Here is a 16,855-nt window from a genome sequence, read left to right on the forward strand (position 1 = left end):
GGGAACAAAAGAATGCCAGAAACCACTATTTCAGCCCGTATGTAGTCTGCAGGGCAATCTTTCTGCACTTAGCTCACTCTGTATGGATGAAGAGAAGCAGAATAGTACTAATACTCAAGCCAGCACATCTAATTAGCACAATAATCAGCTTCACCAAAGATTGTAGTTAGCCCGCTTATGAAACTCTGCAAGTATTTGTAAAATGTTGCAAGCAAAATTCCCAGAACCATCTCTGACAGGGAGCATGATGCATGGGTGATAGCTGGGGAGACTTTTTGGCTGCTTGATTTGCTTGCAGCTTTTCCAGCAATGGCAGATCTGGATGGGACAGATTACTGACCTGAGCCTAGCCACAATGCGGGGGTATAACATGGCTCTTTGGCAGTCTTTGGGTGTGCCTACTTCCTGGCCACTCATATGGGGTTCCCTAATTTGTCTCCAGACATATCTTCAATATCATAACAAGAATAATTAAAACCAGAATAGCAATTTGGTGCTCTGACCATCTGGGATCCAGGCTGAGAGATGAGATAGAGTACAGACCCTAAAGCTGTTGGTAAGGTAAGCTTTCTTATTCTTTTTTGTAATTAATTTAAATGGTTCTTAAATGATTTTTAAATGAGTTTATACTCGAAACAGCTTTGAAAATCTGCGTCTTTCCAATGAGATCTGACTGCTGCTTCTACTGCTGTCTCAGTCTGATTTCCAACAGGAAGAACTGACTGTTAAGCACACCAGAACCTCTATATCAGCTGAGTGAAACCTCAGCACAGCAGTAAAGGATAGCAAATAGAAACAGTAGGAAGCTTTTCTAAAAACCATTTAGAGAATCCCTGTTCTAATATATGAACCCCAGAGGGGGGGGAAAAAAAACAGGGGAAAAGAGGGCATTACATGTGCTTTATTAGCATGAGCATGTGATGGCTGTGGTACTTGCTAAGAAAGAGAACGCTGGAAGGTACTGAGTGTATGAAGTTAAAGCTGATGAAAGTCTAATATACAGTAGCATTTTTGGAATGTCACACTTTTAATTGGTTTTTCTTTCCCCTTGTAGAATATCATAGAGAGACTGAATTGGTTTTACCATCCCACTAAGGCAAGAGATTCTATCACACTGAGGTGTAAGGGAGGAACTGGAAGAACAGCAGAGCCAGAAGTAATTGTGGGCTCATCTTTGGACTTGTCTGTTCCAAGCGTTGGAGCAGAGTAAAGAGGAGTACTAACTGAGATGATTCTTTTGCAACCTGAAGTAGTATCACCATGGAAGGGTGCGCCATTCCAGTGCTGTCATTCCCAAGCTAATTAGACTCATTAAGAGGCAGGGCTAATGGTATTAGGTGCAGTGGTACACTGATGCAACTAAGCAATTTTCAGGACCCAAGTTAAGCCAGTGTTTCACTGCACCCTGGAGTTCTGAGGACTTTTGCTGAGGGTGTGTTCCCAGTGTTTGATATATCTCCTGTCTCCTCAGTGGTAGAAAGTCTCTCATGAGTATGGTGAATTTAGTCTTCCAAAAGCTGACTGTATAGCAGAACTAACAAAAATGGGTCCCCTTTAGCAGCCAGAGGAGGAAAGGCAAGAAGGAATCTATCCAGATACCTGTCTAGGTTCAACAGGAAAGGAAAAAAGGCTGGTGGTTTTCCTGAAGGGCTTCACTTGAAGTTACGGGTGAAGCTGGGGTAGGTGAAAAGCTGTCTATATTATCTAAACATAGGCTTAGATTTTTGGCCAGGTGAGTAGGCTAATACTATACCATTTTGATTCATTTAAAAAGTAGAGTTTCTGTTTCCTATTGCAAAAAGAATGGTGGAAAATTATCCTCAGATTTTTCAGTGCAACAGCAACCAGCCCAGTAGCTGCTCCACAAGGGACAATATCAACTTTTGGCAGCCCAGAAACATTAGCCCATGTTTTGTTGTAGCAGCGACTCCATCAGCAGTGGTAGTTTGAAGAGCTGATGTTCCACAAGGTTGACAGCTGAGCCCTGCTCAAACAATGACACTGGGTTCTGGCTGTCCACTTTAGAGAGTGGCCAGCTGATGTCTCCAAAGTGCTGCCCGCTTCAGGGCTGTTGGTCACATGACCTGTACTTTTTTGTCTCAGAAAGCTCAAGTCATCAGCAAGGTTTAAGACTACAACAGCCAAAATACACTTCTCAGGGCCCCAGAAAAGTGCATTTTTCCACCTTGAGTCCAAAACCTTTTTCATCCTTGCTGTTGCTCTATACCTGACAGACACTAGCAGGCCCCACCTGAAGGTCTGCACTCTGCTGATCAGTCTGGAGTTAACCTGAGAAATTCTGCCAGCTGTCTTTCAGATCTGGGCTTATCAGGCGGATCTGAGCTAGAGACATTTGCAATCCAAGCTGCTCAAGAACAAGTAACATCACCAATAACACAGTTCAGAGGCTTGTATTTCAGTTCATCTTTTGCAACTACCTCTGGAATGGGATATGGACCTTTTAGGAATCATGAGAGGTACAGTGGGAAGCTTTACTAGCGAAAGAATGCCAAGTCACCAGTGGAAATTGCCGTTGAAGGTTTGCTTACCAGCTTACCAGCCCTTTTCAGATCATTCCCAGGCTGTGAGCCAGGAAAGTTCCTACTTAGTTCAAGTATACCAGAATGGGATTACCTGATACGTGATAATTGTGTCCAGGGAATGCCTCACTGCAAGAGTCCAGCTATGCTGCTGGATGAATACAGCTGAGAAGCATGTATGGAAAGGGGGAGGGTATGGACTGGCATCACTAGAAAGTTGAGCTATGACTTTCTGACAGTACTTCCCTTCTCCCTCACCTGGGCAGCCAGACAGTCCCTTCAGCTTGCATCTGCGGAGCTTCTCTTCAGCTCTTAACTCACACCTTTTCAGTGGCCCATCAGACCCACAGAAAGTTAAAAAAAAAAAAAAAAAAAAAAACAAGCAAACAAACAAACAAATCAAAATGACCACCAGAAAAATAGAACCAGAGGTAGGAAACCAGGGCAGTTTGGTTTTAAGTAGGTCTCATAAGGGACAAAATGCAAATGCCCTGTTCCATAACAAGTCCTTTCCACCATTTGGGTATTGTTTGCGATAGAGGAGCTCAAGGGATTTGGTGCTCAAATGACAGGAGGAGGATGACACCTTGCAAGAGTCTCCCACTACCTCTTGGAGGGCTGGGACAGTCTCTCACTAAGAATTTAAGAATAACTTGGTCTGTTTCCTGGGACTTACAGGCTTGATGCTGGTGTTTTACTAGCTCTTAGCTCTTTGAAGAGTCAGGAACAGGACTGATTCAGTCCAAATTGTCTTGTGGCTGTACAAGAAGGAGGGCAGTACTTTCAGAGATTGCTCTCTGTACAAAGTCCCTATACAAAGGGACTGCCAATTTCTGTGCATCCTTCCCCAAAAGAAGTCTTTTGGGTATTCAGGAACTGACATAATGACATAATAAGAAGAGGGGATTTGGTGTCCTAAGAATACCAGTTTATTGTGTCTGTGGTGTATCTATGCTGCCCAACGGAGTAGAGCAGAATAGAGATGACGGTTGCAGGGGGAAGGCTACCCCTCTACTCCGCGGTGTTACCTCTCATGCCTCTTCTCCTTCCCTTGCAAATCTTCATTTTGTTACAGCTTTTTTTTCCTCTCTGCCTCACTTTGCTTGTCACTTAGTCTGCACTTGTCTTTCACTTGCACCAAACCCCTTTACCTGCCCCCCTTCTTCCCATCCCTTCTGTCCTACTTTCCTTTATCTATTCTTACTCCCTACCTTTCCTGTCTGTTTCCAGGGGAACACAAATTGCTGCTAAATGCCATGCCAAAATATACCCACCCTCTCAAAATAAAATAAAAAAATAGTATTAAGATGTACGTGTAATGAATGTAATTAATTCTCTAATCTCATTACAGTCTTATCCTCTCTTCCCTTTCTTTCTCCCTTGCACTTTGCGGTTCTCTCTCACTGTTTCACTTCTGAAATGGAGTAAATTCCTTGTGACAGGAGGATCATCTTTTGCTTGTGTAATGTGCCTATCTGTTTTTAGCATTATCTTAATTGTAATTCTAAAAGTATAAGGCACAGAGTAGTTTCTGTACTGAAACTACAGTACTGAGACGCTGTAGCATGTTACTGGAAAAGTTTATCTTATTCACATTGGTGAAACAACAGATCATCTTACCAGGAAATAAAATGACTAATAGCAACTGGCCTGCTCTACTCCTATGACAGGCCAACTTGTTGAGAATGGTTTGGTGACTGATAAGATAAGGAAAGAGAATAGGAAAAGAGACCTAGAGAAACCATTTCATTGAAATTTAAAAAATCTCAAGCTCTGTAGATTGATTGGTGTTCTGCCCTAATATTTCAATTTTATTATTAACCAGAAAAACAAAATTCCCAAGGCACAACAAACCAAAATAGGCTAAATAAAAATATGCTTGAAGAAATGCATAATGTATTAACTGTATTTTGCTTCATTTGTAAAGAGCAAAAGAGAACAAATAACCAGTGTTTTGGCCCCAGATGTGCCTTTGTCAGGGATATTCTTCTCCAAGCTGTTCAGTGGGGGAAAAGAGTTAAAAGAACAATTTTTCAAAAGAGTTCTTCAAGCTGCCCTACAAATGTATCAACTGTTATATGTTCTTGGGTTTTATTTGTAGTGGCACATTTACAGCTCTCTGATTAGCTTGAGGAAACTTACTGCCATACATAAAGCAACTTCAGTTTAAATCTGTAAGACTGTCTCCAGCCAAATATCCTTAATCATGGAAGTAGATGTTTCTGAACTTTACAGCACAATTTACATGCATGTGGGCTGACAGGGTTGGGTCTTTAAACATAGTTTCCATGACATTGTCCTCAAAATTACAAGTAAGAATTTAGAAGCTGCTTTTCCCATCTTAGTCATAAATCGTCTTACAATGTGACTTTGAGTAAAGTAGATTTAAAGACTGTTTTAAAATCAAGAGGTTTTTTTTTTTTTTCCCCCTGAGGGGAGTATCCTGCAGATGTTTTAGAAATCAGAGCCATATTTCCAGTGCAGAAATAACCATTCTGGCTCAAATGCTATCCTTACCCTGACTCCTGTCCATACATACTGTCTAGTCCACATACAACTGCCTGGTGCTTTGTGCCAGAGCTTGCTGACCCAGCCATTGCTGGAAACCTGTAGGTTCTCCTACCACCCAAGGTGTTTTTGGAGTATTTCTTCTGGAGAAGAAACATTAACTGAAGCAGCTGTGGCTCCTGCCACTCATCCCAACCCCAAGATACCCTGCCAGCTGCTCTGGTGCAAGTGTTTCTGCAGTTGTGTAGAGAATAGGATCAGGGAACTGATTTTTTTAGTTTTTTCTTCTAACGCAGACAGATTATTTCTTGCTGCAGGCATGGTTAAGGGTAAGAAAAGTGTGCAGAGGAGTGCAAAATGGGGGGATGGGGATATGGAAGTCAACATGACAGCTCAAAGGAGCAATCATCAGAATACTTCCTAAACAAAGGAGTGTGGATTTTCTGAGGGACTTCATATATTCTTCTGCGTTTAAAGCCCTATACATATGCTGTGGTGCTGTTGGCAAAGGGAAAGCAGTGTTTTTAACAAATCAATTTTAAAGGTGCCAGATTCCAGGGAAAAAAAAAAGATTTTCTTCCCCTTCCAATTCATGTTAGATATCCACCTGTACACCTAAATAAGCAGTATGAATTTCAAACCTTTACCTGAAATGATCTTTGCAGAAGTCTGGGTATTTCTCTTTGCAAACTTGTCAAGTTTGTGTAAGGATTTTTTTGTTGCACATCATCTCAGAACAGGCTCGTGCTTTCTCTATGACTCATTTACCCTATATGGAAGACCCTTTCTAATTTTTACAAGAGCTTCAATGTTCAGAAGCTTTAAAAACTAAATTGAAATATTTCAGTCAAATTGGAGAGCATGTATGAAAGTAGAAGCTTGTATTTCAGAGAAATATCATACTTCTTCATGTGCTTGTATTTGTGGTGTGCCAAATACATCATATGCTACATATACGCAGACTAACTGTGTTGAGAAATGACTTATGAGACTAATTTCTTGCTTTTATTATCTTTAACATATATATGTACTTGCAAGCACAGCAGTTCAACTGCACAAATGGCTGCTGCTCTTTTAAAGTATGGCTCTTAGGGCTGGGCTGCAAGAGACCTTGCCTCCCTATTTTCCAGAGATGACCTCTGTTTGTGCTTACAGAGTCTTCGATACAATTTGCCTGTGCATGCAGCTTTTCCATATTATTAGCTCAAGGCACAGATGCTTTAGTGATGGCCACATTACAAAGGCGCATACATGTCACTTGCAGGCATAGGAGGAATCTATTTTGTTTAAAACATGACCTCAATTTGTGTGTCTGTAGTTGCTTGAGTGCAAACATTTTGTAGTGCTATCATCTCAGCAAAACAAGTGCTTTAAGAATTAATTCGCATACAGAATTCTTGCTGCTGTTTGGTGTTTAGTGGATACCAACTGGTTTTGCAGAAACTTTCCACAAACAAAGCTAGAAAGACATGGCAGGATACCATTAAGATTCTCCTTTGGAAAAGCATGCCTAGATATATGGTTGTTGGGTTTATGTTTGGATTTGTTTTGGTTCGTTTTTAATTCATTGAAATATTTGTTTGCTGAAACTTTTGTCTCTTGACGGAGGCTCCAAAGTCAATAGTAACACGGCAAAGGCATATCCGAAATATAACAGTGAAGGTTTTAGGATCTTAATTATGCTTTTGTTTCTTAAAATCTCTGTTAGACTGATTTCTGGCTTGAGAGCAGCTTGTTAAACTGGAAGTGAGCAAGCTGGTGATGTGGGTAGGGAAAATGTTTTGAAAAATAATGACCCTTCCTTCCGTCAAGGGCATCTGCCCGCTCATTACTGTGATGGTGTGGAGTTGCAGAATCCCTCAGATTTCCTCACTCATTCTTGCAGATCAGATAGTCAGAAAGCTTCTTCTCATCTCAGGCAGAACCTACTGTATACAAACATAGGTATAACGAGACTCACGCATATCCCCTCCAGGCTTAATTAATGCAACACACAACAACCAGAAGTAAAAGTGGAGGTCGACAAGAAGCTTCAGCAAATCTCAAGCCCAACAGTTTATCTAGTAAGAAACAGAAGCCTTACAAGCACTGCTCGTTCCTCTAGCCTTTAGTCTGAAAAGGTATGTATTTCCAAATCCTGGCTTTGCTCTTCTCTACTCTAAATAGTTTAGGACAGCAGTTCTCAACCTTATTTGTACCATTAACCTCTTCCAGCCACAAAAATTGCTTTGTGGCCCCAGTCCTATCAGATTATTTTCAATAAATACAAACATGGCAAATGCTTGTACTCCTGCTAGAAGCTTCCTGTAGCTGTGTTCAGAGTCATGGACCTTAGTTTGAGAAAAGGCAGTTCAGTCCAAAAGACCACTTCCCTCTTTGCATAAAATCGATCCACTAATACCATCAGTGTGTAAATTTTGCTGGGTCAAGGACAAGACTGTATCATAGGTAAAACACTGTGAGAAGCCAATATCAAATAAATCAGAATGAGTCCATCATCACCTTTACAAGAGGGGATAAAGTTAAAGAAAAAAAAAAAAAGGAGGGAGAAAGTTTGTATTGACTTATTAACTACTCACATTTCAGCAGTGCCTTCTGCACAGTAAAACTGAAAAATGACTGGTGTTCCTGATTTAGAAGGGACTTTTCTGAAGTCTTGTCCATGTAGTGAATCCATGTTGGCAGAAAAGTATCCATGATATAGAGTTATTCATAACCGCATTGGAATAATATCTTAAATATTAACCAGAATTCATATTTCATGTGTAGATTCCCCAAATCATTGCACTGAACAGGAACTTTTGCCAGCCGTTCCAGTGTTTTGAACATTATTACTGCCGAAGAGCCTCCTTTGGTTGTCTTTCTTTTCCTCCAGTGACAAAGTAAGAAAAAGCCTAAGTTTTGCTTTCCTTTTCTCCTTATGATCAGTTCCGGGTACTGACTCCATTCTTGCTACTGTTGCCACCATAAAAAAACATAATAATGAAAGCTGGTTTTGTGAATATATCCAGCATGTGCAGTCCTGATAAAAATGTTCTCCTCCAGGCTGTTGTTTTCTCTAGACGTACTGCTGCTACTGTTTCTCAGGCAGACTTCATGGTCTTAGTACTAAAATGGCTCTTTGCTAAGAGAGTTACTCACAAAGGTGAAAGAAGCATAGCTATTATTCCAGCCACATGCATGTGCACTTCCTTCCTGGTATCTCTTAGAAATTCTTTGCTCCTGTTATCAGTGTTCTCATGTCTAGGTATACAGACGATGCAATATTGTGTATTGGAGATCTAGTATGGCAGGGCAATGAATGACTTTATTTGCAAGATATCTTAGGTCTGTATAGAAGACTCAAATATGTCACCTCTTGGCAAAGATTAATGAGATCATAGTCTTTTGTCTTTCTTTCTTTCTTTCTTTCTTTGGTACTGGGTTGCAGAAATGCCACTGAAGTCAACTGGTTTATATCACTTTTGCCCCATTTTATGGCCTAGTCATGCTGGGGCTATATAGCATTGAAACCAGCCTACACCAGTATTAAAAAAAATCTGTGTTTGTGTGATACAGTTCTTTATTATATTGTAATGGGCAAATTACTGCTGTTTTTATTCTTGTTAGGATCAGCAGTAATTTCAGCTCTGTTGTAGCTGCTTCATACTAATATTCAAGTGCTTATGTGCTCTGAAATATTTATAGTGTTCCCTACCTTTCTTCTCTCCTTTCTGTGCAGTCTCTCTCAACTGGCTGGTCTGACACCACTCTGGGGGCAGGTGGCCTGTTGTCATCTCCTTGTTTCAGTGCTAGCCCACTCGTGCCAAAACTCTGTATATTTAGCACGCATTTTGGGCACACATTTCTAGGGCATTTTGTTCTAGTTCTGTGCTCTGCTGACTCCTGGATGCTTTCCAGCTAGCTGGACATAGGTTAGCAGGAAGTGATTATTTCCCTCTATTCAGCACATGTGAGACCATATCCGGAGTACTGTGTCCAGTTTTGGGCTATCCAATACAAGAAACACATGGATGTACTGGAGTTAGTTCAGAGGAAGGCCACCGAGATGTGTAGAGGGCTGGAGCACAGGATGTATGAGGGGAGGCTAAGAGAGTCAGGCTTGTTCAAGTCTGGAGAAGAGAAGGTCAGTAGGGGATGTTACTGCTGTCTGCAACTGCCTAATGGGAGGGTAAAGAGAAGACAGAGCCAGACTCTTCTCAAAGGTGCATGGTGATAGGACAAGAAGCAACAGACACAATTTGGAACATATGAAATTCTGATTATATATTAGGGTAAAACATTTCACCATGAGGGTGGTCAAACACTGACACCCAGAGAGGTTGCGAAATCTGTGTCCTCAAAGCTATTCAAAAGTTGGCTGAGCAAGTCCCTAAGCTACCTGCTTTGAGCACTGGGTTGGACCAGTGACCTCAAGGGTCCCTTCCAATTTAAATTATTCTATGATTCTATGATGAACTTATCATCTGAGGGAGAGAGTAGAACATATAGGAAGCTTTGGGCTTTGGTCTCCACAGAAATAGGATTTTGAGAGGATAGCTAAGGCAATGGCTGAATGAAATTCAGCCTGCAGTGTTTCATATGCAGTGGTACTGAAACAGAGAAGAGAAAGGCAGCTTACCAGGAAGCCAAGGACATAAAGCAGAAGTCTAGCCCCATTCTATTTTTGGAGGACTTGGCAGGAACTGGGCACAGAATACCACTGCTGACCTGCAGTTTGTCTAGGATGCAGCTAATAGACAAAGGGTGTGGAGGACTGGAAGACTGATGTCCCTTTGCATGAGCTGCAGTGAGCAGGATCCCGAATGAGGTGCACGGATAGGCAGGGGTGCGCAGCTGCCATTGCCCCCTCCCTCCCCTGCCTACCTGCCTTTGGTCTCTGGGAACAGCCAGGCTGCTGATAGTGTAGTGAGGGGGCTGGTGAGTATCGTTGCCTTAGCCTTTATTAAAGGTTGCTGCGTGCATGCTGTGACATGTACCTGGTATTTACTGTTTTTTCTCTGAGGTGCATGTTATCATCTCAGATGGATGTAAGCCAGTTTCCAAATCCTGCCCTTCCTCTTCCCCTCCTGCCTGTTCAAAATCCAGCCATATTCAGCAAGAATAAAAATGCTGACCTACAGAGCTCATAACAGCCAGCTGCAGCCCCCTAGCCCCTTTTTTTTCCTGCTTCCCTCATCCATTTTTAGAATTGAGGCAGTTTCTGCCTGCTCTTTCCGGTGCTCAGAAAGGTAACCATGCCTCTCCTGCCCCAGTGCAGAAATTCTCTGCCCCCAGACATCCGTCATGCAAGGAGTTCATGTGCCAGCTGCACCAGACTAGGAAAAGAATGACTTGACACATAAATGTGTGCAGTGAGAGCCAGCTATTCCATAATTCAGTTTTCAAGTGTATAACATGTTTTGATCAAGCAAGTAATTAATTCAGCTCACTGTTTCAAGTTTGTTATGAGCAGCAATCTCAGTAAGGCACTTCTCAGCAGTATAAATCCTAGGAAGTCCTTATTTATCATTATAAATCTTATAGAGGCGTCTTCTGATCAGTAAAACAGGTAGTTCTTTTGCCGTCTGGTTGGGTGTCCTCCACGTCACAACTGCCTTGGGAAGTGCAAACAAAAGCATTAGACTGCCCTTGGGAGCAGCCACCCCCCTTCTCCATATAGCAAACTGTCCCCAAATTGCTGTTCATTGATACCTTTTCCCCCATGACCTCTTGCCTGTGACAGGTCCCTATACTGAGGAATCACAGAGAAATCAGGCATACAGAGAAATCAAAACCTATATTGCCCTGCACAGTAAACATGCAGCTGGCCACCTGCTGCTACACACTGGAGAAGCTATAGGGGAATCCCCCACTTTGCTTTCTGAAAGTCAGTAGGAGAAAAAGAGGAAAAAAAAAAACCCTATAATGTGTGGAGGCTTCCAAGACTGAAAGCAGACTCTGTACCTGGCATTGCAGAGATGTGGATGAATAAAAATACATATTTTCTGCCTTGAAAAACGGAACAATGAACAGTATCCCTATTTTCCTTGCCTTTTTGGCAATCATACATGAAGGGTCCAGACTTTTCAGGGTGCCAACGTTCAGTATTTTCCATCTTTGACAAAGCTGAGTATAAAAAAGGTTTGACCTTCTGGGAGACTCTGGAAATCAAGGGAGGCATGAAAATTATTTTCTCCAGGATTTTTTCCATAAAAGTAAAGAGGACCATGAGGGGACATTCCCTTTATTATCATGATGCTGATGACTAAAGACATATGAGGACCAAGAAACTAGAAGCAAAGGGATTTGCAATGATGTAGTGTAGCATTGCTGTGTGAGTTAAAGGTAGATAACAAAGCGATGGATATTGTCCCTGCAAACCCCTCCCAAGCCTGTCACTCTTTTTTTTTCCTTCTGAGCCCTATGCATAAAGCCTTGAGTTTCCACAGGCTTTGGTGACTGTCTCCGCAAGGGAGCAACTCCCTGAAACACCTCCTTCAAGCCCAGGGGAATAGCAGCCCAGGCAGTCAAGTGTCCCTGCACACTCCAAGCCAAGCGCAGACTCGCTGGAGGCCCAGGAACTGTGGGGGCAGAAATGACAACTTGCCAAGCTGGTCGCACTGATTGAGGCAATTTTTGCAATGAGCCAAAAGTTAAACCTTGTGAACCTTTGTCAAACAACAAACCTTTTGTAGTTTATGTAGTTTTTAAGTGCTTGTACTATTAAAAAAATAAGTCTTGTTCTTAATTTTGAAAGCTTTTTAATTTCCACTGTTTGCATACTCTTCCTGCACAATAAAAAGCTATCATCTGCTGCTTTTAAAATGTAGTATAAGCTGTAAGACTTGCATAACAAAGGCTACATTAAGATAATCAACCTCTTCAGACCAGCAGGTCATGGCATTGAAACTGCCTGTTCACGAAAGCACAAGTTCCTCAGCTTTAGAAACCCATGAAAGCACACAAACCTCTCAAAACAAACCCACAGAGAAATAATCTCCCCTTCCCCACTGCTCCCCTGCTGTGGGAAAGGCCTTCTGCTATCACTGATTTTCCCCCAGAGTGAAATCACATCTGCCATTCTATGCAAAATTAATAAAGGTATACAGAGCATGTTGAGCAAACACTGACATATCCCCAATGGTGAATTTACATCCCCCCATTCTGTTTAAAATTAATAAAGGTAGACGGAGCACTCAAAACCAACACCAGAGAGTATAAAAACCCCACACACAGAGCCCATCAAGATCTGGCACTGCAAAGGAGTTGCTGTGCTGCAGTAAGCAACTCTGAGTGTTAGGCAAAACGCACACTGAAAAAACCATTTTCCTTTCCCAGTCAGGTTTGGGAGGGCTCTCTGATGATGTGCCCTGTGAATTTGTCATTTGGGAGGGGGCATCTCCTGTGTTATTCACTGCGCCCGCAGCTTTCCTGCACCATTAAGTTCTCTTTCCCTTGTTCCTGCAGATGATATGCAGAATAAAACATGCCGTTATAATTTGAGGCTTGCTCTGCTGCATCCTGCCTTCTACTTACCTTCTACCCTTCGGACTCCCAAAGGCACACTCCGTTGTCATTTCCCCACGCTTATGAGATTGTAAAAATTTTCAGTGATCTGAAAAAAGGCTTCGTCAGCCATGGCAAAAGACAAGCGACTGCCAGAACAAGAGAATGCAGATACCAGTAATGTCCAGAGCATTAGTCCCCTTCAGCAAGTAGACCTATTTGAATACAGAAAGCACATGAGAATTTCTGAAAATTACCTTTGATAAACCTACCTGAATGGTTAGCCATCCCTCAGCACCCCTACTTAGGAACTTGGGAGGCCTGGCATGGAGGTGAAATAGCAGGAAAATGGGCTCTAGGGGTTTGTTCTACAGCAAATGAGGAATCCTTTACGCTCCAAGTGATCAATAACTTCTCCTTGACTGCTAAATTTTACATCTGTACACTTTAGAGTCACACAGACCTCCCCTGCAAGTGCCAGCCATTGATCTGGCTGCAGAAACTTTTCACAACTGATCAGGAGCAGTTGGAAACTGTCAGTTCTTAAAATGGTTATGGCCACACGTTTCTGAAGAGATAAGAGATGTCTTGTATTGCATGCTGGCTCCAGGTTAAGCTTTTCTTTATCACTCTGATGTTCTGCAGACGCTGCCAGTTACCCCCAGGTTTGCAACGCTGGCTTCTCCCACCAGTTAATGCTTATTTTATGAGCCCAGAAATGATGCTGCACGGCTTGGAGCTGTGCCAAGAAGAGTTGTTCCTGCTTGTCTTCATCCTTGTCTTTTTTTCTGTACTTGCTGCAGCTGAAGGGGGGAATGCTGTAGCTGTGGCAAGAAAAAGCAGCCCAAACTGCTGTGTAGCATGATGGCTGGTGTGCAAATTTACAACTGCCTAGAAGCAATGTGTCAACTGTGTATCTTAGGCTGCTTATATACTAACTCTTCACATTGCTGATAAAAGAAACAGTGGACCAATCTGTGTTGGTCTGTTAGAAGTCTGAAAATGGTACTGGCTGCCCTCAAAGTGGCATATGTTTTGGGACTGGCTTACAAGGACTTTGGGCATTTTTCAAGTTTGACCTCCTCAGGTGTGGAAAAAGGTGGCTTCAAATCTGCTCTTAAGTGTCCTGTTGTGACTCAGCGGGCCATGAGTACGTGGCCAAGCTGCTGGGCCACATATTTCAGAAGCATATTTCATAAGTAATGTCTTGCAGTCAGCTTAAGGGAGGGCTGTGTGTTTGGATGCAACTACTGGGCTAACGTTAGGTAGGATGAAGCAGTTGCAACAAAGCATCTTCCTTCCAAGAAAATCCTTTCCTGTAGGCTAGTCTTTAGTCATCTTTGTAACCTTTGTCTTCCATCCCTCCCTGGGGACCCTTCTGTGTGACCTTTGCTATTCTACCAAGGCGTCTCATAAATTACTATTCTTTTAAATGGCACTTGGGCTGTCGTAGCAGCTGCTAGCCTTGAAGATTTTCAGTCTACCCTGTAATTTTGAGAGGAAAAAAAAATTGGTTAAGTGACAGAAGAAATATTATACTTCACGATAAAACTACTTTTGTGTTTCGTTTTCTGCTCAGGTCATTCGTATCCCTGTCACTAACCTCATTCAGGTCAAGGGCTTGAGGCAAAGAAGGGGCATAATATTTTTGGTCAGACTGATGCATCTGAATATTACAAACATCTGTAATTTTGAAACTGAAATTGAGTATTGTGTTAAATCCTCAGGCAAATAATATTAAGGCATAATAGATTACTGAAGTTTGCATTACATTGGCAACTTAAACCCAGGCTCTTTTGGCTTGTTATTCCAGATGTTAATGAACCTGCTAACACAAAGGAAGCTGCTCTTTATGGCTGCAGATTGGATCCCAGATTTCAAAAACTTCATAGGAAATTCTGTAGGCCAAGTAGTTGAAATAATAAAAAAAAAATTAATCAGGCACACATTAAATGTGAAGCATGGAATAAAACATCTGCAGCACTCAGTGGATGTCTGGCTAACATACTCGCAGTGCTGTTTTGCCAGCTTACATCTGGAGTGGTTCATCAGAACAGAACAGATGCTAGTGTGAAATAGGTCATCATAGCAGCAGGGCGTTAGAACAGAGAAATTTCTTTTTTCTTGCAGTAGCAGCTATTCCTTTTTATTCACACCAATTATGAAAATGTTAGCCAAGTCTGAAACACGAATGCATGTATTGTGACAAGCCAATACTCTTAAATGGCACCAGGTAAAAGCTAACCTAATGAGGAAGCTTCAGAAAAGTAGTCCTTTTACAGTATAGACCAAGCACCCTTTAACAGACTATTCTTAGTTAAGATTATGTTTTTTCTGTTAAGATTATGATTTCTTTTTCCTTCTTTATTTTTTTTTATTTTCGTAGAGATGTAACTGAGTACCTTCTCAGTGGCAAATGCCCAGAAGTAGAGGTGCTAATTCACAGGCGTTTCATCAGTCATTTCAAAGGAGAGGTCACACAGATAAGAAAAATGAACAGTACGCAGTATCTGAAGCAGTGACATTCAATGAGTCCTTGTCACTAGCAGCCATTAGCATGCAAGCCTGCCGTTATGTTTCAGAGCTTTATGTGCTTTTCTTGACCAGGCAGGAAGCCTTCGGAGCATTGTAGCAGTTAATACCATACAAGTTATTGTTTCTTTCTTGAATGCCTTATATTTTTAGTATCATTTAGATGCTTCTCTGTCCCCTTGTGCATCTAAAATTTTAAGGAGAATCAAAGAATGCATAATTTATATCTGTCCCAGAGGTAATGGAGTGACTCAATGATATCTGTGAAGGGGATGATTTTAAATTTCATGTCTTATGCAAGAGGTGATTTTTATATGAAAACTGCAAAAATTGACCTTGGGGATACCCAGATAATTATCCTTACAACAACGGGTGTGGATTCCAGGGGGATTATAGCTGAAAGCTACCGTGTATTGGATTTACCCCTGTGTATCATAGTTGTCATAATCAAAAGCATAGCAACTGATGCATCTTGGGGAATAGAACTTGTATTTTGACTTTGAATAGCATAAGCAGGAGGTGTGAAATGGCAGGTTTGCCTTGATGCTGATGAAGAATTCATGCAAGACGTAAGGCATTTGTTTACTATTGAAATTCTTTTCTTCAGTTAAAAGAAAAAACAATTGTTTACTGATGTTGGGCAGAACCTATAAGTACATGCTTTATCACACAGTACAGTTCCACTAGACTATTTCTGGTTTCATTTACCAAAAGCCTAGAAGTGCCATGGCTAGAAATATATGTCTGCTTCTTTGATATGCTATATGTTTGAAAATGCACTTTAAGGTCTGTATTACAGACAGTTCAAAGGGAATACAAATTGGTGCAGCATTCTCTTTTTTTTCCCCTTTTTCTCAATCTAGTCCTATATATTTATTGCATTTTTAGCAAAACTGCTTTCAATAACATGCCTTTAAAAAAAACCTTACTATTTTGTATTTTATTTAACTTGCATTTTGTTATATTTAAATAATTGTTATGATCTTACTGCTTGCATAGTTTAAAATGTTTAACATCCTCTAAACCAATTCTACACTGACTTTTAGCACTGCATATCCAAGGAGACAGCTGATCTTATTTTCGTTTCCTTCAGAAACGCTCTAGTTTTAATTTCTCTTTCTCCTTCTTGTAGGATTGGCCATGAGAAATTGTAACATTCCTTTGGAAATACAACGATGGGGCTACTGAGAAGTTACCTACTTTTGTAAAGGTCTGTAAATTTCATTCCATCCTGGCTATTTCAGCATGTAGATTTCTGTGCCTATTTGTTATCTTTTATATCTTGAATGCATGCAAACTAAAGTAAAATCTAATTTTATTCTGGAGCAAGTGTTAAGAAAAATTATTTTAATTTCTTGCAAAATGTTTATGGCATAACTCTGTTCTGTTACTGTTACATAAATGTAGAGTAACCCATTAGTCTTTCCCCGAAGTGAATTATTGCAGTTTATAGAGTTGAACTGCAGAAAAGAATTGGGCCTGTAAGTCATTTTTATCTCATCACTACGTCTTTCAGCATTATCTAAAAAGGCCCTGCAATCGATTGCTCCCACCTGTGTTGCTAATATGTGATCGGCTGTCCCACAGCTACATCTGTGGATGTTTCTAGAAGTACGGTTAACAAAGGGTCGGCAGAATTACCGAGACTGTCAGGTCAGGAGGAGCTCAGGTTCACAGAAAGTTTAAGAAAATAATAATAAAAAAGTTGGTATTTAAGAGATTGTAAAAAGAACAGAATAATAATGGCTTGACTCCTGTACTGTCAGCATGGCAAGGAATGCTGAGGA

General features: G+C 41.2%; 1 protein-coding gene across 7 annotated transcripts in view; it reads left to right on the forward strand.

Annotated features, from left to right (window-relative positions):
• The window catches only part of ENOX1 (ecto-NOX disulfide-thiol exchanger 1), a 367,098-nt gene that overhangs the window by 96,958 nt on the left and 253,285 nt on the right, over positions 1 to 16,855 (forward strand). For all 7 annotated transcript variants that reach the window (XM_067292384.1, XM_067292410.1, XM_067292413.1 and 4 more), the window contains exon 3: positions 16,201 to 16,278. The gene's annotated coding sequence lies outside the window, so the exon portion shown is untranslated. The remainder of the gene's footprint in view (positions 1 to 16,200; positions 16,279 to 16,855) is intronic.

This window comes from Apteryx mantelli, chromosome 1, assembly GCF_036417845.1.
Source record: "Apteryx mantelli isolate bAptMan1 chromosome 1, bAptMan1.hap1, whole genome shotgun sequence".
Lineage (NCBI taxonomy): Eukaryota > Metazoa > Chordata > Aves > Apterygiformes > Apterygidae > Apteryx > Apteryx mantelli.